Below are 25371 nucleotides of genomic sequence, written 5' to 3'. Positions count from 1 at the left end.
TAGTAGAATTAATATGTAAAAGTCTCTGTCTATACAGTGCATTCTACATGTTAGCACAGTGTATTATAGTTAATTGTGTGTCTGTCTTGCCTTCTATTAGGGAGGAACTAGAAAGCAGGACAGGTACCACTTATCTTTGCATGTCCAGTGAACAAGTGACAGGAGCTCATGGAAAGGGCTCTGAAATGATGGTTTGACTGGATGGGGATGGGATTGAAATTGGTCCTGGAATAGCGGCTAAGATTTTGAAAGGTGAGTATGGGCCAGAGGCTTTAAGGGCCAGAGAACCAGAGCCTGAACATGAAGCAGGCAGGAGGGTTCTGAGCAGATTCAGGCAGAGCATGCCATTGGTTTGGCTGGAACAGAGAGGGGAAATAATGAAGATAAAGATTTCTGTTGGAAAAATCAGTTGGGATCCTGTTGTGGAGGATTTTAATTTTTGTAGGCAGCAGGGAGCCATATCCATTGAGCATAATGGTGATGTGATAAAAACTGCCTTTTAAAGACATTAACCCCGGCAGGGTGCAGAAATGGTGGACTGGCCTGGAGAGGCTGGTCACTCTCACCACGCTCCAAGGGGGAGGCTCAATCACCATCTCCCATTGTTTCCACCTTCTTAGCTATTTTATTATGTTTTACTATTCTTTTTTTTTTTTGACAAATTGAAAAAAGAGTCATCTACTCCTTTTCCTTCATCTCAGGTGTTGCAAGGATTTTTTGGATTTTAAAGCATCTGATAGACAAGAACAAGGGCATATCATTTCCATCCAAGTGATCGCACCGACTTTCATGTTTAGTAATGCTGGCAAGTTGGACATGGTTTGATATGGGGACATACTTGACCTGTTCTATTTTCTCCATGCTTTCAGGTGGCCTAACAAGAACGCTGGGCTCCTGCTTCGATGAGGGCATTGGAAGGTTTCACTTTCCCTGGGTGGCACTGATTTTCCTTGTGGCTCCCCAAGCTCAGCCAAATTCAGAAACCGTGACCTCCAAGTCTCAGCTGCCTTCTAGCACAAATATCACTTCTTCCTTGAACCCTTTGGGGGTTCTTTACCCTCCACCCACACATCTGAAGTGACCTCACCCCTATCCTATGGAATTTCCTTTTTCTACCTGAAATTATGGTTATTTTGAAAATGACTTAATGTGTCTACTAGCCTGAAATTTTCCGGAGGGCAGAATCAGGCCTCATTCGTCCTACTAGTCCTCTTCTCCCTCCTGTTTCATTGGTGCCATGTCTTGCATATAAGTGGGTACTAATACTTTACATTTGAAGAACACTTAATATTTTGCATGAATTTTCTAATATATCAGGAAAGGAAGGCTTAATCATCTTTGCCTCCATTTTGCAGATGAGAAAATCAAGTATGCGAATAATATACCTAAGGTTTCATGAAATGGTAAAGTGGAGTTCCAAATACATTTTTCCCTTTCAAATGCTTAAATACTCTTTCTGTTCTACACTCCTAACTCATGCTGTCTGATGAATGAATAACTGAGTTTTAGTTAAGATTTTTTTAATTACACAAAATTTTAGTGAGTAAAGAACCTGTTGAGATGCCATCACACTCTGTAGCATCCCAGGGAGGCACACATGATGCGCAGAATAGTGTGGGAGATTTCCTTGATCGGTCTGAGGTATTTAAAATTCAGCCATTAATCATAACAGCTGTATTCTTGCTTCAAGTGATCAGATACTAATGATTTTGACATTCTGAGTTTTAGAAATTCCTGTTAATTGTCCTTAAAAAAAAAAGGGCAGGAATGAATAATGTTGACTTCATTTGTGAGGAGTCAATCTCTCACTCATGTTCCTTTTTTCTCTTCAAAATCATTTCATTTAAAGTACAGTTACTTTCTGGGCTCTTGATTCTCTGGGTCTGACTTTTAAAGGCTGTCTGTTCTAGGTAGCTGTTTGGCCTTCAGAATAAACAAGGAGGGACAGGCCTTTTGATAACAGGTGCTTCTGGGAGCTGTCTTCGCTTCAGAACACCAACCAACCAGAAGACAGAGGCAGGGTGTGAGGCTGAAGATAGTAAACATCTAGCCTATACTTATGGTGGGGAATTTCTCTAATGCTGAATAGATAGTATACCTTCAAAGATACTATATATGAGTACATATGTGTGTGTGTACACACATGGATATATATGTGTATATATATGTATGTATATGTCTCTGTACATATTTCCCCATATGTGTGTGTGTGGTGAGTGTCTTTGCCTATATATTTATATCTGTACCATCTCTATATGACTTTGCTATGACTACTTGATACCAAAGCTCTTGGGTTTTTCCATAATTCCTTTTATTGTTTGCTCATAAATTCATAGCATTTTTTTCTGGTCAGAGTTTGAATGCTTTTTTAAAAAATATAGTTATTGTTCAAGTATATTTTTCTGTCTTATATTCCCAGCCCTGTCTCCCACCCCCAGTGCTCCCCATCTCCCTCCCATTTCCACCCCCCCACCTTAGTTATTGTCCATGTGTCCTTTATACTTGCTCCAAATTCACAGCATTTGGTATAAAGATTTGGTGGTTTTTCTTAACCTGCTATGCAAGGTAATAAGTCAGTCTTCAATAAGTCACTAATGATTAGAAAGACAACCATCTCAAGTGGACAGCATTTAATTGCTAATAAGTAAGGATTTTAATTTTCTTTCTCATGGGAAAATTCCTAAGAGGATTACATCAGGTTTGTTTTTAATCACTTGCATTTAGATTTTTTTTATTGTTGTTCTATTACAGATGTTCCAGTTTTTCCCCACTGCTCGCCCTTTCCCTTCCCACCATGCTCTCACAATAAATGCCCACCCTGTTGTCTATGTCCATGGGCCATTCACACATGTTCTTTAACTAAGCCCTCCCCTTCTTTTCTCTCTTATCCCTCTCCCCTCTGGTTGCTGTCAGCCTGTTCTTTTGTTTCCATGCCTCTGGTTCTTTATTGCTTGTTTGTTTGTTTTGTTCATTAGGTTCATCTGATAGGTGAGATCGTATGGTATTTATCTCCCCCCGCCCCGGGTTATTTCACTTAGCGTAATACTCTCTAGGTCCATCCATGCTCCCTTATCCCGAAGGGTAGGAGTTTCTTCTCGATTTCTGTTGTGTAGTATTTCATTGTGTAAATGTATCAGTTTTTTTATCCACTCATTTACTGATAGACACTTTGGCTGTTTCCAGCACTTGGCTATTGTAAATTGTGCTGCTACAAATATAACGGTGCATAGGTTTTTTTGAATTGGTGTTTCAGGATTCTTAGAGTATCAACCCAGCAGTGGAATTGCTGGGCTAAAAGGCAGTTCCTTTTTTCAGTTTTTTGAAGGAATTCCATGCTGTTTTCCACAGAGGCTGCATTAGTCTGCATTCCCATCAATGGTGCACTAAGGTTCCCTTTTCTCCACAGCTTCACCAGTACTTGCTGTTTGTTGATTTGTTTATAACGGCCATTCTCACCAGTGTAAGGTGGTGTCTCACTGTGGTTTTAATTTGCATTTTTCTGATGGTTAGTGGTGTTGAGCATCCTTTCATGTGTCTCTGGGCCCTCTGTATGTCTTACTTGGAAAGATGTCTGTTCACGTCATTTGCTCATTTTTTAATTGGATTGTTTGTCTTCCTGACATTGAGTCATATGAGTTCGCTATACATTTTGGAGATCAAACCCTTGTCCCAAGCATCATTGGAAAATATATTTTCTTATATGGTTGGTTCCCTTCTCATTTTGCTGATGTTTTCTTTAGCTGTACAGAAGCCTTTTAATTAGATGTAGTCTCATTTGTTTATTCTTTCCTTTATTTCCCTTGCCCTAGAGGATGTATTGATGAAAATATTGCATGGGATATTTGAAATTTTACTGCCTATGTTTTCCTCCAGGACTGTATTTAGATGTTTTTATATGAACCTGTGTATTAGTTTAGTAGGCTGCTGTAACAAAGCACCACAAACTGAGCGGCTTAAACAGCGGAAACTCACTGTTTTACCGTTTGGAGACCAAAAGTCTAAGATCAAGAGGCTGTCAGGGCCTGTTCCCTGTGAAAATACCAGGAGGGGATCTACTGCAGGTTTCTCCTAGCTTCCAGCACTCCTCGGCTGTGGCTGCACAACTCCAGTACTCATATGGGGTTCCCCTGTTTGTGTCCAAGTGTCCCTTTTTGATAGGGACACCCGTCCTGTTGTTTTTAGAGGACCGCTCCTCCAACAAGACCTCATCTTAACTACTGACATCTATAACACGTATTTCCAAATATGGCCACTTTCTGAGTTACTGGGAATGAGGACTTCAGCATGTGAATTTTGAGGAAAAACAATTGAATACCAAACAGTCTTTCCTCTGCCNGAGGGGATCTAGTGCAGGTTTCTCCTAGCTTCCAGCACTCCTCGGCTGTGGCTGCACAATTCCAGTACTCATATGGGGTTCCCCGGTTTGTGTCCAAGTGTCCCTTTTTGATAGGGACACCCGTCCTGTTGTTTTTAGAGGACCGCTCCTCCAACAAGACCTCATCTTAACTACTGACATCTATAACACGTATTTCCAAATATGGCCACTTTCTGAGTTACTGGGAATGAGGACTTCAGCATGTGAATTTTGAGGAAAAACAATTGAATACCAAACAGTCTTTCCTCTGCCCGTCCCCTAACTGTGTTCATGTCCTTCTCACATGCAAAATACATTCACCCTATTCAGATGTTCCCCCAAATGTTAACCCACTCCAGCACCACGTCTAAGTCCAAATGTCACCCAACTATCATCTAAATTAGGTGTGGGTGGTACTTAGGCTATGATTTCATCCTGAGGCAAAATTCTTCTTTACTTGTGAGCCTGTGAAAACAGGCAAGTTATCTTCTAAAATCCAATAATCAGAGAGGCATAGGCTAGATAACCCATTCCATAGAAGAAGTACCATATTTTTCAGACTATGAGATGCACCACCCTCCAGAATTTGGGAGGAAAAAGGGGTGCGTCTTATAGTATGAATGTAGCTTACCTGGCTCCTGGGGAGGTGGGGTGGCCTATGTTATTTATGTTTTTAAATATTTTTCCACATTCTTTGCTTCAATTTTTTTTTCTATTTTCCTCCTCTAAAACCTAGGTGCATCTTATGGTCCTAAAAATATTGTGGCTTTTCTTTTCAGAACTAAGGAGAGGGCTCTGACCTCAGGGACATTTTTTCCCTTTTCTTAAAGGATATGATTAGAGCCAAGCAACTCTCTTGCCCTTTCCTGCCTATAGGACCCCAGAAGTCTGACAGATTTCCTTCATTTCTGCCCTCTCTCTGTCCCTCTCAGTCCAAGTTAGTAGCATTGGATCCGTAGGTCACACCTTAGTCTCTGTAGCAAACCGTTGGGCAGGCACACTTTTGGTGTCTTTCCAGAGCACACATTGGCGTCATTTTTTGCATCATGCTTTCTTCAGTTTATCTCTACTCTTTTATTATACTACTAGTGGTAAGAATAGACCTAACATACCACCAACACTTAAAAAATCTCTTTAACTACATATCCAGGTTCATCACTTACAAGTCTTATTTTCCACAAACAATTCAAAATAATTCATCCAAGTTCTCTGCCACTTTATAGCAAGGGCTTCCTTCCTTCATTTCTTTTTAGATTTCATTTATTTATTTTTAGAGAGAAGGGAAGGGAGGGGGAAAGAGAGGGCAAAAAACATTGATTGGTTGCCTCTTGCATGCCTCCAACTGGGGACCTGCCTGCAACCCAGGCATGCACCCTGACTTGGAATCAAACCAGTGACCTCTTGGTTCACAGGCCAGTGCTCAATCCACTAAGCCACACTAGACAGGGCAACAGCAAAGTTTTTCTTTCCTAATTAAATCTGAAAAGACCCTACTTCCAAATAAGCTTATATTCAGAGGTACTCAGGGTTAGGACTTTAATATATGAGTTTTGAGGGGGCACAATTTAACCCATAACAACCTGTTAAATTTTCAGTGTTCTAGAAGGACCCAACTATCCCCTCACTCAAATTCCAAGTTGCATTTTTGACATAGGTATCCTCACATGACAAGATAGGCACCAGAGATGCCAGCGATTAAGCCAGTCCACTTCTAAGGAATCAATTTCATGGCTATATGACTGTCTGGGGAAAGGTCTCAGCTTCATGTTCTGGCCCAGCTAAGTTGGTAGGCATTAAATGATAACAACCATCATTTTCCAAATGTCTACAACATACAAGGGACTATTCTAGGGCCTTTACAGATATTATATAATTCTTAGAGAAATACTGCAAGGTGTTATTTATAATGCCCATTTTACTGACTAGAAAACTGAGCCTCACATAGTTTAACAGACTCACTCAGGGTCATTTCTGCGGAGATCCATGCCTTGCAGTGTCTCAGGAATCTGTTGCCATGGTTGAGCCAGTCTGGAGTCATCTGCAGACCTAGTGTTTGGTCTGTCTTTGTTAGAGTTAACTCATCAATACAGCCAACACAGCCTCACCCATGTTGAGGTTCTAGGTCCAGATATCCAGGAATCTTCTCATTTAAGAACAATTTTTAGTTTTGATTGGTTTTCTAATTTTTTTACCACATTCAGAGAACAGATCAACAGTTTGTTGACTTGCTTGGCACCTTGGCCACTGCCTTGTTCCTTCCAGACCTTTCCTAGGGGTCAGGTCCCTGTATTTGAAATCCTGGCTACTGGCTGTAATCCTGTGCTCATTTAGAAGGACCTGCTTGGAGTAGGACTTGCTAGAGGACATGTACTCTACCTATTTGAGCAATTTCTCTGTCAACTGAGTTCAGCCTGGATCACACTCTAAATTTTCTAGAACCTCATGGCATTGCCAGGCACTGTACTGTATGTGAGTTTAACAATAGAAAAGCCACAATCATTATCCCTGACCTCCAAGAGCATCTCAGGCTCCCTCCAGATGCAGTTTACTCCTCTATTCTTGAGTTCCTATCATTTAGATATTAATGTGCCCACATCCATGGCTGCAGGAGTTAGAACATGACTACAGAACAGAAGCCCATGGAATTCTTGAGATGAAATTTGCAAATCTGTTCCAAAAATGTATAGCCATACCATGTTACTTTGACTCCCATACATTCTAATATCCTTGCTTGAGTAAATTATAAAGTGGTGAAAGTATAGCTCATATTTTGTCTATGCCAAAGACCAAAATTTGGAGGTAACCCATGAGTGTATGTTGTGTTTGTGAATATCATCCATCTTGTGTGCCATGGGGGTGGGGAGGAAGTTTGGTAAGTGCACATTAGGTCAATTTCAAAAGATTCTGGCAAACTGTCATCAAAATGACTTGATTTCTCAGTGATTCACATGGATCTCTTGTCCACAAATTCCTCTCTATAGGCTTTGAGTCTATTTGTTAATGGCCTGTACCACCTCCAGGGCTAGTAAGTCCCATAAGTTTCCTGCCTACTGTGTAAAGTAGTATTTTCTTTCAATTGTTCCCAAATGGCTTCCTTCCAGTTCAGAGGCTGTTCTCTAGTCCTTGAGTGTAGGGTTAGCTGAACAAGGCCATGTGCAACTTCTCGCTTCCCCTAACCATTACCTTTGGATACTTAGGTTGGATTGTTTCTGAGTCCTGGTCTCTTCAGGCTGAGGAAGCTGCATTGTTTGAAACCTCTCCTAACACGGCAGAGGCTGCCTACCCTAGATCATACTGGTTTCCTATCACAATGGGGCTGCTCTGACTGTTAGGTCTCTAGAAGCGTGGCACTCAGGACAGCAGGAGTTCTTCCATGCAGGACCTCCTCCTGCATCCCTCGCCACCTGTAATTTCTTGCCCACATCTTCCTTGTTCTCATCCCACCCCCCCACCCCCCAAATAATCCTTCAGCCACAAGAGTATTCTTCTGAGAATTCTAAAGCAGCAAACATCCCACAAAAGGAAAAAATTTCCTTGGGGTCACATTGTGTACTCTCATTCTAGACATCTGATTTTAGATTCTAAAGTTCTGAAAGCCCCTGAAGAGTGGACTGCCTGCTGGGGGCTGCACAGCTAGCCAGGAAGAATCCACTGAAACAGGCTTTATTTTGAGTGTGAGGACCTGGCTTATTAGAAGCACTAAAAGGGAAAACTCTTGCCTGAAACTTCGCACATGTTTGTGAAATTCAGATATGAGAAGAAACATTTGGGGATCAATCAGAATCAGCTGGCCACCTGGCTGGAGGCAGGTATCCATCCAGGAGGGGAATGGTGGAGACTCTGAAGTTTCTGCCTTGGATAAAGTACCCTGGCTCCCTGGGGTTGGGCAGGGAAAAATGAAATCTGCTTTGGCTTGTGCAGACATCCGGTCCCTTGGGTGAATGACATCTGCTACAGGAGGCCGGAGATTCTGTTCTTTTTCCATAGGTACTTTTGTGATGCCTGGTTTAGAATATTTGAGCCCTGCCATTGCTGTCTCTAAAGGATGGCTTGTCAACACCAAGTACTGGGCAAACCTTGGAAGGGTTGTCTTATTCTTGGCCAAATGCTGATTAAAACTTAGGTTTTCCTCCATACTTGCAACTGAAGATCAACTCAAAGTCTTGGCTTAACTAAGAGTAGGACAATGAGAAAGATAAATAACCATCTTAGTAATAACTCTGCCCATTAAGGAACATTCATTAAAAAGTGGATTTTACCCAAAGTGACACTATTTTATGTTCAACTACTTGTAGGTAGGGAACCCCACACTGGGAAGTAAGGGAATGATATCTATTGGGCAGGTCATCATGAGAAATAAATATGATGTCTATAAAATGATTAACACAATGTGCAGCACATAGTAGGTACACAATAAATGCTAGTTCTTTTTTCATCTACAGAAGCACTACTTAAGGTCCTTCTGCAAAGGAAACACTGATATGTAATAATGCACTATGTTTTTGTTTAATTTCCTTTCTGCACATACAATGGAAAAATATCATGAAGCAATAGCAACATATTTATATGGGGGTTATTATGACTGTGGTGGGTGGACAGGAGCGGGTTCATCCTTTCATCCTTCCATCCACCCCCAGGAGGGTATAGACAGGAACTTCCTGAGCAGATGTCATTCAAGAATGTATGGAAGGCCTATGATGGAGATCCTCAAAGAGGATAAGTTGAGGAAAAATGGCTTCATTTGATGAATATTAATAATGGACCTTATATTGGAAGAGTAGATATTGATTGCATGGTTGCTATTATAGAAAGTGATTGCATTTATTTTTTGATTTTTGGTCAATGAAAATATGCCCTTAGGTAAATAACTAAAGAAAATGGCAAGACAAAAATAGAGAAAACATAGAGTTGTAAGACTAAAGGGGCCTCAATTACTTGAGAAAAAAAGAAGAATATCTTCTGGCAAATGGAACAGAACCAAACCATCTACCTGGGACATAAAATGTCCCCAGTCTGTCTGATGTGGGCAGCCTTGCCTCTTTCAACCCGCCATTCCATACTGAGCTCTGCCATCTTTGGGGACAACAGCCCAAATGCTGTTTATTTCTCTCCCCATTCTTTTCCAACACCTCAGGATGACTTAGTAGTCTGGTTTTAGTGAGTGGTCCAGGTCAGGATGGCAGTCACCAATTAATTAACCATAGGAAAACATATGGTCTTCAAATGCGTTTGTTAAGAATTATTTGCTGAGTATCTGCTTCCAGTGTCAAAGCTGTGCTAGGTGTCCTTGTCCCTGGGGTGTCTGGGACCCCATCCTTTGGGTCCTCACTGCACTTTTTTTATATTGTTGTTCAAATACAGTTACCTCCATTTTCCTGCCACCGCTTTTCCCCACCCTACATCCCCCCACCTCCCACCCTCAATCCTTCCCCCCTTTGGCTTTGTTCATGGGTCCTTTATACATGTTCCTTAATGAACCTTTCCCTTCTTTCCCCTGTTACCCCCTCCCCTCTCTCCTCTCCCCTCTGGTTACTGTCAGTTTGTTTTTTATTTCAATGTCTCTGGTTATATTTTGCTTGTTTGTTTGTTTTTTTGATTAGGTTCCATTTATAGATGAGATAATATGATATCTGTCTTTCATTGCCTGGCTTATTTCACTTTGCATAATGCTCTCCAGTTCCATCCATGCTGTTGCAAAGGGTAGGAGCTCCTTTCTTTCTGCTGTGTAGTATACCGTTGTGTAAATGTACCACAGTAACTAAAAATGGAGCTGCCTTTTGACCCAGCAATTCCACTGCTGGATTTATACCCTAAGAATCCTAAAACACTAGTTAACCTATGCACTCCAATGTTCATAGCAACACAATATATAATAGCCAAATACTGGAAGCAATCTAGATGCCCATCACTAAATAAGTGGATCAGAAAAACTCTGTACCTTTGAAATGCCTTGTTTCCTGTCTTTATTGATTTCAGGGAATCCACTTTAGGGAAAAGGATATAAAATTAGACATAAAATTATTAATTTAGATGAAAAAAGAAATCATGAAAATTACAAATGTTAAAAAGCTGACAAATACCACAACTGTCACAAACTTTGGGGAAATCGCTTTTTGTTTTAATCACTGAATTAAGTGATATATGTGTTTTTTGTACAATTTCTTGTTTCATTCTCTTTGATTATTTTTGCCTATGATAATGATTTTCTAATATCTGTAGAGAAAATACAAAAACAAACCACTCCTGTATCATAATTGACTGAAATTATTTTTGTTATTCATTATTTAGAATAGTTTCATTCAGCTTCAGAACTTGTTGGTAATTTCATGTAAATTTTTAGAATTTTTGTCAACTTTGGGAAAACATTAATCAAGATTTTTTTCTATAAGAACTATAAGATTTCAGGGCATTTCACTTTTTTTTAGTTTTGTTTGTTGACTAAACTTTAACGCTCTTTAAATTTATTATATTTGAATGCTCCTGGAAGCTAATATGACTAGAAATAACTTAATTATACTTGGAAGTTACCATGTTCCATATAGATACATTCTAGTAAACTCAAAGAAATGCTTCCCCAACTCCACTTCCCAAAACCTGCATTTCCCAAATGCTCAAGACCACTTTACTGTTGTCTGAAGCAGAAAAGTAATGCAAGGTCAATTGGATTGGTAAGACACAGGACTAAACCAATTGAAGTTAAATTACTTTTTGCAAATTTTATAAAATTATATACATTAACCTTCATTAGGGTCATCACTAATCTGTCTCCATCCTCTTGGCTCTGGAACTGTCCACATTGGCACCCGGTAGAAGGTTAGTTAGATAAATGAAGGATACTTCAGGCTTTGTTTACATGCTCACCCTGGTAATGCTTTCCCTTCTCCCTCCTGCTATCCAGTTGCTACCCAACCATCAAGGTTCCACTCACATACCTCTTCTCAACCATAGTCACCTGCTCTTATATTGTTCACATCAACTCCCCACCTGCCATTTCTATATTCCCAGTGAGGTGGCCATTAACCTGGGGGCACGGATACCTAGTATGGCCTTGGCCCTTAAAGCACACTCAGCAAATAATTCTTGACAGACAGATTTTAAAATCTGTTTGTTTTCCTATGGTTAACTAATTGGTGACTGCCATCCTGACTTGGCCCACTCACTAGAACCAGATGTTTCTATAAGTTATTTTAAGGATTGCTTTATAAATGGAATTTTGACTTTTTTTCTCCAAGGATAAGGAAAGCCTACTGGGTTATTGCTCTCTGTCTACAGGATGCACAGAGGAGAAAGCCTTTCATAGATGACTGATTTCTAGAACAGATGTGCCAAGTTCCTTGGGCTAAAAACCCTTTAGCTGGAAACGAACCAGGGCATTTTTAATATGAGTTTTTAGAACATGTACTTAGAGCAATGCTAATAATGATCAGGGCGATGGTGACTTGGTTTAAGGGTTTTGAGGATTGAGAGTGCTAATAAAACTGCCTGGAGGAGCACAAGCTCACCTGATACAGCAGAACTAATGAAGGACTCCATGCACAGAAGTGCCTCTTGTCAGAGAGGAAGTATTTGCTCATGATCCAACGATGCACTTGACAAGGACAGAAATAGAAAACTGTCTGTGGCCACCTGGCAGAGATTTTCCTGGTGCCTTGGCTTATTATTCCTACTATTGTACTTCCTTCTTTCCTAAAAATCTTTTTTCCCTCTTGGCCTTTCAGTTGGCTTCAGCACCTTTTGTGAGTTCTCATCAGCACAATTCATTCTTTGCTGAACAATGCAAAGATAAGGGAGGGAGAATTGAGGGAATGAGTCTATTACTAATTATGATGGGAAGACAGAGGGAATGGTGCTGGCTTTCCTGTTGTTCATCCAAATCATGTTATTAAATATTTTTCCTTGATACGTGCTAGAAGGAGATGATTTCTGTATTTAAATAAAGAGCTGTAAGTATTGGGGGCCTTCTCCATAGTAAGATGAAAATCATTATTTATTGAGTACCTACTATGTGTTGGACTCTGTGCTTGGCACCTAGGCCAGAGGGGAAAGACAAATCCCTTGTCCTCAGGTTCCTAAAAAGCTCTCTATTCTGGAGTTTGTTGTCCTCACAGCACAATGATTGCAATCCTGATGAAACATCCTATCTGTGTTAGGAACCATGAGAGACCAGGAGAGATAAGACAGCCTCTGCAGCCAGGCAGTGTGGCAATGCCAGACACAGTCAGGACTATGTCCCTGGGAGCAGAAGGAGACATCAGTGCAGGCTGGTAGGGGAAAGGGTAGAGAAGGAATACATTATTTATTTACCCTGGTAGCTCATAGCAGCCCTAGGAGGTGGTTATCCCATTGAAAATATGAGAGCCCCAGGTTGTTCATTTGGTTGGAGTTTTGTCCTGTACATTGAAAGATTATGGGTTCCATCCCCAGGGAATACATGGAAGACAACTGATCAATATTTCTCTCCCTCCTTCTCTCTCTCCCGCCTTCCCTCTTTCAAATAAATAAGCATAGCCTCGGGTGAGGATTAAAAAATAGGAGAAGTTCTGCCTCAGAGAGGGTGATTATGCTTCTCAGTGTCCCACAGTTCTTGAGAGCCGGGCATGTCTTATTCAACTGTAAATCTTCAAAACATCCAGGGTAAACCCTTATTCAATCTTTAGGCCTTAAAAAAAAAGTAACAAAGTTCTGAAAGCATGTTTCAAACTGAGAGCTTTCTGATTCCAGGGTCTCTGGTCTTCCCTTTCATCCATGGTGGGTACTGCCGGCAGAATTGGAGAAATCGAGATGAGTGGACAGCTTGGAAAAACACACATAAGACCATTTTTAAACAGCCTGAGTTTCAACAGTGGAGATTCCTAAAGGTCCCTGGTAGATATGGGACTAATGCTGAGGAACAAGGTCAGGGCCAAAGGGGGAGACTCTTGAAGCAGAGGGAGTGGCAGAGGGGCTGAGGTAGATGTAGACAGAGAGGAGGGGAGGAGAGAGGCCTGGGTCTGGGGACGGGACCTTCTTAACGTTATTTAAATTGTCCAAGTTGGGTAGGCCTAGAGATCTTTCAGTGCACCACCTGATTGTGTAAGAGAGGAAACTGAGGACTGAGAGGTTATGTGCACATACTGTCAGTGGCTGGACTCATGTACTCCCTACACCTTCCTTTCCCATATGCTGCTTGCGGTTACCCAAGGAGCAAATATTTAATGTATCCACTGTCAGTGGCGTCCATCCTTGCCTTTTGTTTTTTAAGGGAGATTTCGGGCAACTGGACAAGCATTAAACCCCAAGAAAGAATCCTCTTTAGTTTGTTTTGTTCCATTTCCATAGTGCAGGTCATTTGGTCATTGGTCTCTTAAAAGATGAGACTTGTTCTCACCTGACAATGGAGATGTTGTCACATAGTGTCCGGTATTTAACATGACTCTCCATTTCATTTTACATGAAAATCACAAGGATCTGATGGAATGATGCAATAAAGAATATCCTGTGTACAAATTTGATAAGCTCTTAACAATATGGTGCCTGACAGCCTCTCACTTAAAGAGAAGACATTCTGTCAATCAGCATGAAGCATGCTAAAAATCTTCGCTTCCATAAAGTTCTTTTTGCCTGCAAAGCAGCTTTCTTCTCTCTGACTCTAAGTGTCTTTAATATAATATGCCAACTGTGGCAATTGGAAGCATAACGAACAGTAAGTTGCTTTCTTACTCTGAAGAACTTGTTATTCCCTTGACACCAGCAAGACTCTGGCTCTGAGCGCTGATGCATTAGCACTTTTTTCAGCTGTCTATCCTCTGCTCTTTCCTCCATTTGAAGGGCAGAGCAGAAGAAACGATTGATCAGGCATTTGCCTTAAGCTGGGCACTGTGCTACTTGATTTCTCTTCACCCTCTTACTTAATCCTTACAAGTCTTAGAAGGTGATAGATGGGGTGTATGATAGTGTCCCCACCATGGAGATCAGGACACTGCATGTTATACACTGAATTGTGTCCCACAAAATTCATATGTTCAAGCCCTAACCACCCATGTGAGTATATTTGGACATAGGGCTTTTAAAGAGGTACTTAAGGTTAAATAAAGATGGAGGTATAGGTAGATACACTTCTCATACTCGCACAACCAAAAGAAGGACAACAGCAAATTTAAAAACAAAAAATAAACAGAACTGCAAGAAAATCAAACTGTACAGAAATCCAATAACTAAGGAGTTGAAGAAGAAACATTCATCCAGACCAGGAGGAGGGGCAGACAGACGCCAGGGTGGACAGGACTCCGACAAGGCAGAGGCTCATGGACCAGGCTAGGTGGCAGCTGGTGGAGCAGGCCATCCCACATTTGTATGTGGATAAACCAGGAGTAACAACTGGGGAGTGAGGCAGACTGTGCAATCTAGGGTTCCATCATGGGAAAAGAAAGCCTCAAAATCTCTGACTGTAAAGACCTGTAGGGGTTGTGGTAGTGGTAGAAACTCTCAGCCTCATGGGAAAGTTAGTTGGAGAGACCCACAGGGTCCTAGAATGTACCTAAAACCACCCACCCAGGAATCAGCACCAGAAGGGTCCAATTTGCTTGTGGGCAGCAGGGGGAGTAACTGAAAGCCGGCAGAGAGCTAAGGAAGTGGCAGCATTCCCTCTCTGACCTCTCCCTTACATACAGCACCACAATGCAGCCACGTGGATTGCCCACCTTAGAAAATACCTAAGGCTCCACCCCTTACAATGTAACAACTACGTGGAGACAAAGAAATATAGCCCGAATTAAAGAACAGATCGAAACTCCAAAAATAGAACTAAGCAATAAAGAGGTAGCCAAGTTATTGGATGCAGAGTTCAAAACACTGGTAACCAGAATGCTCACACAAATGGCTAAGTACGGTTGCAAAATATAGGAAAAAGTGAAGGCTATGAAAACTGAAATAAAGGAAAATATACAGGAAACCAAAAGCTATGGGAAGGAAACTTGGATTCAAGTCAATGGTTTGGAGCAGAAGGAGGAAATAAACATTCAACCAGAACAGAATGAAGAAACAAGCATTCAAAAAATGAGGAGAGGCCTAGGAACCTCCAGGACAACTTTAAATGTTCCAACATCTGAGTCATAGGCATGCCAGAAGGAGAATAGGAAGAGCAAGAAATTGAAAACTTATTTGAAAACATAATGAAGGAGAAGTTCCCCAGTCTGGCAAAGGAAATAGACTTCCAGGAAGTCTAGGAAGCCCAAAGTCTCAAAGAAGTTGGACCCAAGGAAACACATACCAAAGCACATCATAATTACATTACCTAAGATTAAAGATGAGGAGACAATCTTAAAAGCAGCAAAAGAAAAAGACACAGTTACCTACAAAGGAGTTCCCATAAGACTATGAGCTGATTTCTCAAAAGAAACCTTACGGGGAAGAAGGGCTGGAAAGAAGTATTCCAAGTCATGAGAGGCAAGGACCTACATCCAAGATGACTCTATCCAGGCAAAGCCATAGAATGGGAGGGCAGATAAAGTGCTTCTGAGATAAGGTCAAGTTAAAGGAGTTGTTCATCACCAAGCCCTTATTATATGAAATGATAAAGGGATTTATCTAAGAAAATAAGGTAAAAAATATGAACAGTAAAATGACAATAAACTCACAACTATCAACAACTGAACCAAAAACAAAAACAAAAAGAAACTAAGCAAACAAATAGAACAGTAACAGAATCACAGAAATGGAGATCACATGTAGAGTTATCAGTGGGGAGGGGGAGAATGGATGAAAAGGTACAGGGAATAAGAAGCGTAAGTGATAGGTACAAACTATACAGGGGGAAGTTAAGGATAGTATGGGAAATGGAGAAGCCAAAGAACTTACATGTATGACCTATGGGCATGAACTAGGGTGTGGAAATGCTGGTGGTTGGGGTACAGGGCAGAGGGGAATGAAGGGGAGGGAAAAATGGGACAATTGTAATAGCATAATCAATACAAACTATTTTTAAAAAGAGGTAACTAAGGATAAATGAATCATAAGTGTGGGGTCCCAATCCAATAGGATTGGTTTCCTTATGAGGAGAGAGACACCAAGGATACTTGCACACAGAGAAAAGGCCATGTAAGAACTCAGTGCAAGACAGCCTGCCAGCCAAAGAGAGAGGTCTTAGGAGAAATCAAACCTGCTGACACCTTGGTCTTGGACTTCTTTCTTCCAGAACTGTGAGAAAATAAATTTCTGTTGTTTGAGCCTAGTCTGTAGTATTTTGTTACGGCAGCCCTAGCCAAACCAATATACTGAGGCTCAGGGAAATTAAATATATAGCCCATAAATGCCTATTTCTTCGATTGAGAATGAGAAGAAACCCCCTGGGGCAGAGGAGAGATTTAGGAGAGTGGATCTGCATCCAGGCTGTGTCACTAATGAGCTGTGTGACACAGGAGAGTCACTGCAGGTCTCTGAGCCTTTTTCTTTGTTCATTGAACAAGAAAGGAGCAAAATAATTCAGCTCTGGCGTCCTTTCCAACTCTGAATTTCTATGTTTTCAGACAATTTCTTCTAGGCTTTATTTCCTCTTGTAGTAAAAGGGAATGAGAATGTCTACCCTGCACAATTGAAAGATAATCAATGAGTTCAATTAAGAGGTTTAAAAGAGGAAGGACTAAGTGTGTATAAGATGATGGAGCATGTAGATCTAACTCAGATCAAGCCCAGGTTGGCCCTTCTTCCCAGCCAAGGGGTCTTAAATAAGTGAACTTACTGTTTCTAAGCTTCTATGAACTTATCTACAATGTGGGTGAAACAGTGCTCCTTAACTTAAATGGTTGTAAATAAAGCGTATGAGTTCTCTCTGCAATCAGCCCAACACAGAGCAGAGCCCATCACACTCTCTGTTTCATGTCAGTGATTATTATTGATGTTCTTAAGGTCCCAGAATGTTGGCTTGTGTGCCGTGAGCTCTGCTGGCTCCTGTCAGAGCATGGCATTTAGAATCAGCAGGATCAGGCTGCAGTTTCAACTTCAACACTCACTCACACACAGGCCACATTCTGGGCACATGAGCCTGGGCAAGGCACTTTGCCTCTGTGATCTTTGAGGTTCTGACAACTCCATGTGTTAGGTTAGTGCCTACTGTACAGACAATTAATTGAGATAAGGCATAATAAATGTGCTATGTCAATTATGAAGCTGAATATAACTGTGAGGAATTACGGCTGTGAGCAAAGATCATTTCCTCTGTTTTCTGCCAAGGGTCTTGCTCAGAGATGCTTGAAAGAAGGGGACAATAGAAGGGGTGGAAGGTATATGCCCACTGTGGTGATAGTAGCATACAGACATGTCATATTAGAGCAAAATAAATGGTAAATTTTGAGCGGGGATTCAGAACACATTCCAAAGTTGCTCCCCTCCCCAGTCATTGCTAGAGAGTGTCTTAAGGCAGGAATGTGTTTCCAGGACAAACACTGTGAAATGCTTCTAGTTAGTCCAGATAGAGCTGAAATTCCTCTGCTAAATAATTACACCTTTCTGCCAACTAGATCATTGGTAAGAAAGCAGAGGTTTATCTGCTTTATTCCTATGTGGTCCATAAAAACTAGGTTATAAGGGATTCTGAGGTTAGGCCAATGATTCCTGGTTGTGGAGCACCTAGAATATCATAGAGTCAGGCAAATCATAGGAAGAGGTCTGGGAGGACCCCCAAGGCCAATGGAGAAGATGGAGTCAGAGCCTCCTAGGACCAGGGGCTCCTGCCCCAGCAGTAGCCCTCTTTATTGATGGGATCTGCAGACCCACTTCAGCCTCCTCTTGAAAGCAGGGGTGATAGAGATGGGTTGGAACCAGTAATGTGAGGAGTGGGTTGTCACAGGCATTTGGGCCATAGAGATTTTTTCTGAAGCCTCTCTTTCAGCATCAGATTGGTTCAGGATATTTCCTGACTCCTGTTGCCTGAAGAACACCATGAGCCCAATGAAACTTCCTAAGATTCTACTATTCAATGGTTCTTGTCTTAATTTCTATGAGCTGTTTTTCAAGTGCTTTGAACACAACTCACATTAAGAAGGACATTTTCTTAATGATACAATTCATATAAATGTGTGCATGGCACATATTTTGACACGAATTAGTATTTACTTTGTGCAACTGACTGTAATGTTTTCTTTTCTATTTTTTCAAAAATGTTGGTTAGGGGTGACTAAATTTAAGCCATACTGCTCAGTTTAGATCATTCAGCTTGGAGCCACTGGAGTGTTCGTCCAGAGATACCAGGCTTCCTGTGAACAGTTATTTATCTTTACCTTTATGACCTGTGCACCTTCTAATGCAGGAAGTCAGTGTGGAAAGATCATGGGCCTTGAAATTAGATCTGGGGCCCGCTGGTTTAAATCCCTGCTTCTTAATGCCCCTTTTGCCGGAAATGATTGGGTGAGCACATGCATGTGAGAATGTCTAACAGCCGTAGCCCAAAGTAGGACTTCAATAAACATTAGCTTTCTTTTTGTTTCTAACCAAGTTGAGATCCATTGTCTCTGACAATACTTGCAGTGTCTTGGAACATGAGGTCCTGCAATGCTGTCAGGTTCAGATTGTGATGAGACATAAAACCTTACTTCTTTAACTGATTGTTTTGAAGGGCTTCTTTGGGACTGATGTTCAGAAATCTCACGGTTGCTAGGGGTACATTTATGTTGTTTGCACTTAGTGAATCAGAAGATGGTTAGGGATCTTGCAACACAGAAAGATGAAAGTTTTGGCCTTGGCTAAATATTCTTTCTGGGTGAGAAGGCACTACACACACAAATTAGGAAAGATGGTGTCCAAATTGCCTTTAATAAGAGGCATGCCTTAGAATGAATATAGGAAGAGAGCAAATTTACCAACAAGCTGAGCCAGTAAAAATACTATAGCAACTGCTGAGCAATTAGATGAAATGCATCTGAGCATTCTGTGCTTGCTTTCATATTTTTGTGTCCTGTGTTTGGCTTCCCATGACATCCTTGCTCACAGCCTGGGTTCAGTATATCGTAGTTATCACTACCTGCCTGTGTTTTAGACACATCATAGAAAGATCTAGGCTGGACTTCCTAGTATAGTGGGAAAAAGAGTCATCTGCTTTCTTCTCCTTGTCATTTTATGACTCTTTGGTGCTTGCTAATCTACTTTATTGCTGGTCTTCTGAGACCCCATTCTCTCTCTAGATACTCTACTACCACTTCAGGCTTGCCATGGGAGATGGAGAATAAAAGCAAGAATGTCCTCCCCATACTCATGATCCCAAGTATGGGCCCAGGCTTCCCACTGCATCATAAGACTCTTGTGTTTTCACACACTTAACTAGGGGGGTGATCCCATCAATGGTTGTGTATCATCACTGGAATCCCCTCCTGGACCTGCCATTAAGCCTTGCCTCCCTGCATGGTATTAAGGGCCTACTCTTTAAATTCACTCAGATCAGAATCCTCCCTCTCATTTTCTCTTTTATTAAAATTCCACCTCCCTTTGATACTCCCTCTTCCTGATGCCCAGGGAACTCTAAATTCAATTTATAGTATGATACCTCCTCCCCAGAAAGGACTTGCTTTATCATGCAGATTCTCTGCTGCAATCTCTCTCCTTTGCAAAAAACCCACCGCAGGCCAATAATCTTCGAAACTGTCTTTATTTCTGAGATAATTTTTTTATTTGTAGAACTTGAAAATGCTTACAGAAAGTGTTTTGTTTTGGTCCATTATGTTTAGGGTGATTATTAGCTGATGCCATTTGAATGGGATACATTTACCAGCTCTGTGCCCACCCCTGAAGTTACCTCCTGGCTCTCAGACTGTTCCTGATGACAAATCTTGCTTCTCCATTCCAGCTTGCCAGTCCTTGGAGTGGTACAAACTATAGGGGGGTGGACTTTATTCTACACAAGAAAGAAGTGGGTCATGGTCATAGTTAAGGAGACGGTGGGTGTCTTAGCAAGACTGTAGTAGCCAGAGGGTAGTTTTCATGGAGTAGGACTGAGAATTAAACATAATATTGCCCTAAGTGGCGTCCTTCTGGCACTAGGTAATGACCATTTCTGGAGCCCCTGTCAGAAACTATCAAAGGAGCAGAGACATCCAGCATATGTAGAGGACATTGGATGCATTAATATATTATTAGGAGATAATGTGGACAAATATTCAAACCAGGATTTGGCTCTTATCAGTAGGGATCTTGGTGCATCAGGAGAGAAATTATCTTTTCACCTGAGATATGCAGGGTGTGTCCAGACTTGTAAGTCTGGCTTTGGAGTCACCAATGGAGATGCACGGAATCTGACAGAGGTGACAGCTTCTTACATATAGAAAACTGAATAATAACAACAATCCCATTTGTGAAGAAGGGCCAGAAATTCAATTCCAATGCAAGGTAGGGGCTGGTTCATCATCCAATGGTGAACACATTCATATTGGAGTTTGCCTGGGCTCACTATTCTCCTTTTAAAGTGACAAAGGAAGCAACAGTTGATGAAGTTTCTTCAGGGGACCTGGGAAAGTCTTTCTTGCTATTTAAACCAATGAGATTTCACATAGAGGCTATTAATTTTTACCAGCCATTTGATAAATGCTGCATTAACTGGTTTAACACTATCAAACAGCACATTGTCCATAATGATCTGAGTGGCATCCTTGTAAATACAGATCTCTGATATTCAGAGAGTAATATCTGCATATGAAAGGTACATGTTGGCTTGGATATTTTTATTGGCTTTGGTGTAACGGAGCTCTGACTATAATGGAATGAGTAGATGATTTACATTACTTTAGAAAATTAATATCCAGACAAAACTGGTTTTAAAGTCAGGGGATATGGAAGACAAGCCCCAGCAAGGGGGCTGAGTTGATTGGAGCATCCTTCCATACATCAAAAAGTTGCAGGTTCAAACCCCAGTTGGGGCATGTACGGGGGGCAATGGATTGATGTCTCTCTCTCATATTGATGTTTCTGTCTCTCTGTCTGTCTGTCTCTCTATTTCTCTGTCTATCTCTCTCTTCCCCTTCCTCTCTCTCTAATATCAATAATAAAAAATCCCCTAGTGAGGATGAAAAAAATAATGAAGTTGGGGAGGTGATGGGATCTTGAGTCCTAATTTCTTGGATCAGAAACAGGATGAAACAATAGCTGGTTTACAGTTGTGAGTACATGAAATGGTTTATTCTTATATTATTATTTATTATTGAATTATTTTTCCACATAAACAACTGTAAACCTACCTTTGCCTCACCCTGTATTTACACAATTACTGTATTTTAAGCTAAAGTTAGTTTTGATTTCAATTTCAACAGTCTCCAAAATCTTGGGCTCTGGAATCAGAGGCAAATTAACATGAGTCCATATTCTAGCTTGGTTTCTAATTCTTGCTTCGATGGCTGGTTAACATGGACTACTGGATCCCAGAAATAGAATTATTTGGTCAAAAGTATTTTGACAGATTTTGATTGAGTGCCAAATTAGTTTACAACTACATTGTGAAAATTTTGCTGCCATTAGCAATAAAGAATATCAATCTTCTTGAAGCTTTGCCAACAATGGTTATTGCCATTAAAAAATGGTGCTTTTGCCCTGGCCAAGTTGCTCAGTTGATTGGAGCACTGTCCAGTACACCAAAGGGTTGCAGGTTCAATTTCTGGTCAGGGCATATACTTGTCTGCATGGTTCTCTCTCTCTCCCTCCCTTCCTCCCTTTCTCTTTCTTTTCCTGTCTTCCTTTGTCTCTAAAATTGATAAATATATCCTCAGGGTGAGGATCATAAATAAATAAATAAATAAATAACATTACTTTTATAGGTGAATACTAGTTATTTTAATTTCTATTTCATTGACTACCAGTAACTTGAATATTTTATATGTTTATTTACTATTAATATGTCCTCGTTACATATTATCTGTCCATATCTGTTATATATTTATGGGGATAGCATTAAGGCATTAAAATAATGATATGGACTCCTGCTCCTCATATAGTAAAACTAAGTAAAACTGTGCTTTATCCAACATGTTTTGTTAGTCTGTTATTTCCCATTCTTTCACACACTGTTTTAGATATATAATGTTTTAGATTTCTAGGTGGTGATATTTCTAGGTGGTTGATCTTTGACTTTTTAATTAATGTGTCTTTTTATAACTTAGTACATCACATCATCTTAAAGAGTCTTATAAACATTTAATTTTATCTTTTAATTTAAAAAAGTATTTTTAATCAACTAATTCATTTAGAATTTATCTTGCCCCATGGGATGATCTAAAAATATAAGCAGTTAAGCAATTATCACAACATTATTTTATTGGTGAAAGTCAGTCAAGAGGGGTGGGTTGGGTTATGGGGTTGAAAGTAAGTTGGAGTAGGAAGAGAAAGCCCGACCCAGTAAGGAACAGAGTTGAGAGAAGCAGATCAATGAAGCCAGGTCACAGTGTTCTGCTCAATGTGGGTTCCAACTGCATCAGTTTAGTCTGGTAGAAATGGAGCCAGATAAATTGATGTTGAGGAAGAGTGCTGGAGAAGTACTTGACCAAGTGTGTGAAAGCTCCCACCTGGTGAAGTCAAACCAAGAAAGCTTCCCTATCCCAAATATCCAGGTGTCCCAATTCTCTGGAGCCAAAATTCAACCACAGTGAAGGGTGGCATAATGAGAAATCACTCTTTCCCCATTAATTCATAATCTTGTATTTGACTCTAATTACTATCTAGTCTGTATTTTGATCAAGCCATTGATTTCTACATCGGTAGCAAACTGTTTTAATTATTGACATTTTCCTGTGTGTTCTGGATTTACAAGGGCTTCTTTCACTCTCCACATGACTTTTTATCATCCTTTTAAAATATTTTTTCTTGATTTTTCTCTCAAATTTGTTTTATAATACTTCTATCTGGTTTAAGCAAATGAAACAAGACACACTATTGATATTTTAATTTAAATTTCTTTAAAGCAATATATTAATTGAAAAGAGCTGACATCCTTAAAATATTTAGACTTTTCATAGAGGAACATGCAGAATCTTCCCATTAGTCAAGTTTTATTTTACCTCTCTCAGTAAAATACTCCAGGCTTCTGCCCCCATCTCTCCTAATCTAGGTCACACACATTTCCCATTAAGATTCTATCTTTATATTTTTTGTTCTATTGGGAATGGGTGGGGTTTTTTTCCAACATGAAATATTCTGTATCCTTATCTAGCAATTTTATTGATTTTCAAAAATTAATTCCAATCCTTTTTTAAATGGATTTTCTATAAATACTTATGATGTTTTGTTTTCTTTCCAATATATGTGTTTTTCTCTTTCCCTTTAATTGCTGGTCACAACCCAACTATGAATATATTTGTTTTGCGCCTGATTTTATTAGTGTTGTCTCTAGTGGTATGAACTTTGTGTGGTGTTTGCTGGTTTGAAACAAATGTTCATATGTTGAGTGAGACATGCTTCTATTTCCACTACTTGAAGGTGTTTTATAAATAGAGGGTATTTAATTTTACCTACTTCTTTTCATTTTTTATGATAATGTCATCTGATTTACTTGGCATATTTGTGAAATTATTACAATGTCTAGTACTGATCTGCTCTTACTTTCCAGAAATCAGTGCTATTTGACTATAATGGCCAGGTCTTTAAATTAGTTAGTGAATTTCATTTGCTATTATAGTTGAGATTTTTATATTTATAAGTAATATATAGCTATAAGTTTTTATCCTGTATACTTCAGGTTTTGTGTCACTTTTATATCTGCTTGGACTGTGTAGCTTTTAAAATTATTTTCTGTTTATCAAATTTTAAATAAATGTGTAATATCTTTTTTCACTTTCTTTAGAAAGTTTTATTTTTAAAGATCTTATTTATTTTTAGAGAGAAGGGAAGGGAGTGAGAAAGAGAGTGGGAGAAACACTGATGTGAGTGGGAAACATGGATCAGTTGCTTCTCACACACGCCCGCACTGGGCACTGAATCCACACCCCAGGCCCAGGCCTGACGGGGAATCAGCTGTCAACCTTTCGCTTTGTGGGGTGATGCCAAACCAACTGAACAACACGGGTCAGGGCTTCTTTAGGGAGTTTTGGAAAATTCATCAGCAATAGCTACTGATGCTAGGGATTTTTGGAGGGATACGCTACATAAAACTTTTTATCTTTCTTTATTATTTTATTCAGGTTTTATCTTGTATTAATTTTATTAATTTTTTCAGAATATCACCAATTTCATTGATAACTTCAAATATAACAGTACTCTTTTATTCTTATAACCTGTATATTTGTTGCTAATAGTTTCTTTCATTAAATTTACTGATCTTTCTCCTTGATTTTATATACCATAGATTTTGTTCATAACTTAAAAAAATACCCAGATACTGGTTTTATTTAGTAATTCTACTGTCCAAAGACAAAAGCCACATGCACATAAATTATTAGGAAGTAGACAGTAAAATTATTAAATGACATTACTAATCTGATCTTGATTTTCCCTTTCCTTTGTTGACTATCATTTTCCTCCAGTCTGGAAAGTGAAAGATTTACTCTTCATCCTTGGTATTTGTATTTCCCAGGGAAATACCCAGGTCAGATATTTCTACAGTAATCTTGTCTTCAACACGATCAGATTTTTTTTCAAAATGAAGAGTCAAATATTTCTTGGGAAAATGTTTACCTATTATTTTTAAACTTTAGGGCTTCTTTATAATATTCAACTTTTATTTTTACCAGAGTGTTATCTGCATTTTACTAAAAGAGTCGAGTAGGCCCTTCATAGGCTTGCCATGAAGAATATTCCTCTTCCTGCCAGCCAATCTCTCTTCCTGCAATTTTCTATTTTCCAGAGGCATCTACTTTCAAATATTAGTTTTTTAATCTCCATGTTAAATAACATGCCTATTTATCACTTTTTGAGTGTTAGGTGACAACATTATCTGTTCGATTCTCATGGGTGTTGCTTACCACGCCTCGTCCCATTCATAGCTCCACACGCACACTTCCGAGTCTCCCCTCACCCAATGTGGGCTTCTAATTTTTTTACATGTTTCCTTTATTTTCTATTTATGTATCTTTTTG

The sequence above is a fragment of the Sturnira hondurensis genome, unplaced genomic scaffold (assembly GCF_014824575.4).
Source record: "Sturnira hondurensis isolate 20B ecotype Veracruz unplaced genomic scaffold, ASM1482457v3 Scaffold0008196, whole genome shotgun sequence".
In the NCBI taxonomy this organism is placed as follows: Eukaryota; Metazoa; Chordata; class Mammalia; order Chiroptera; family Phyllostomidae; genus Sturnira; species Sturnira hondurensis.
This window is presented reverse-complemented; position numbering follows the sequence as displayed.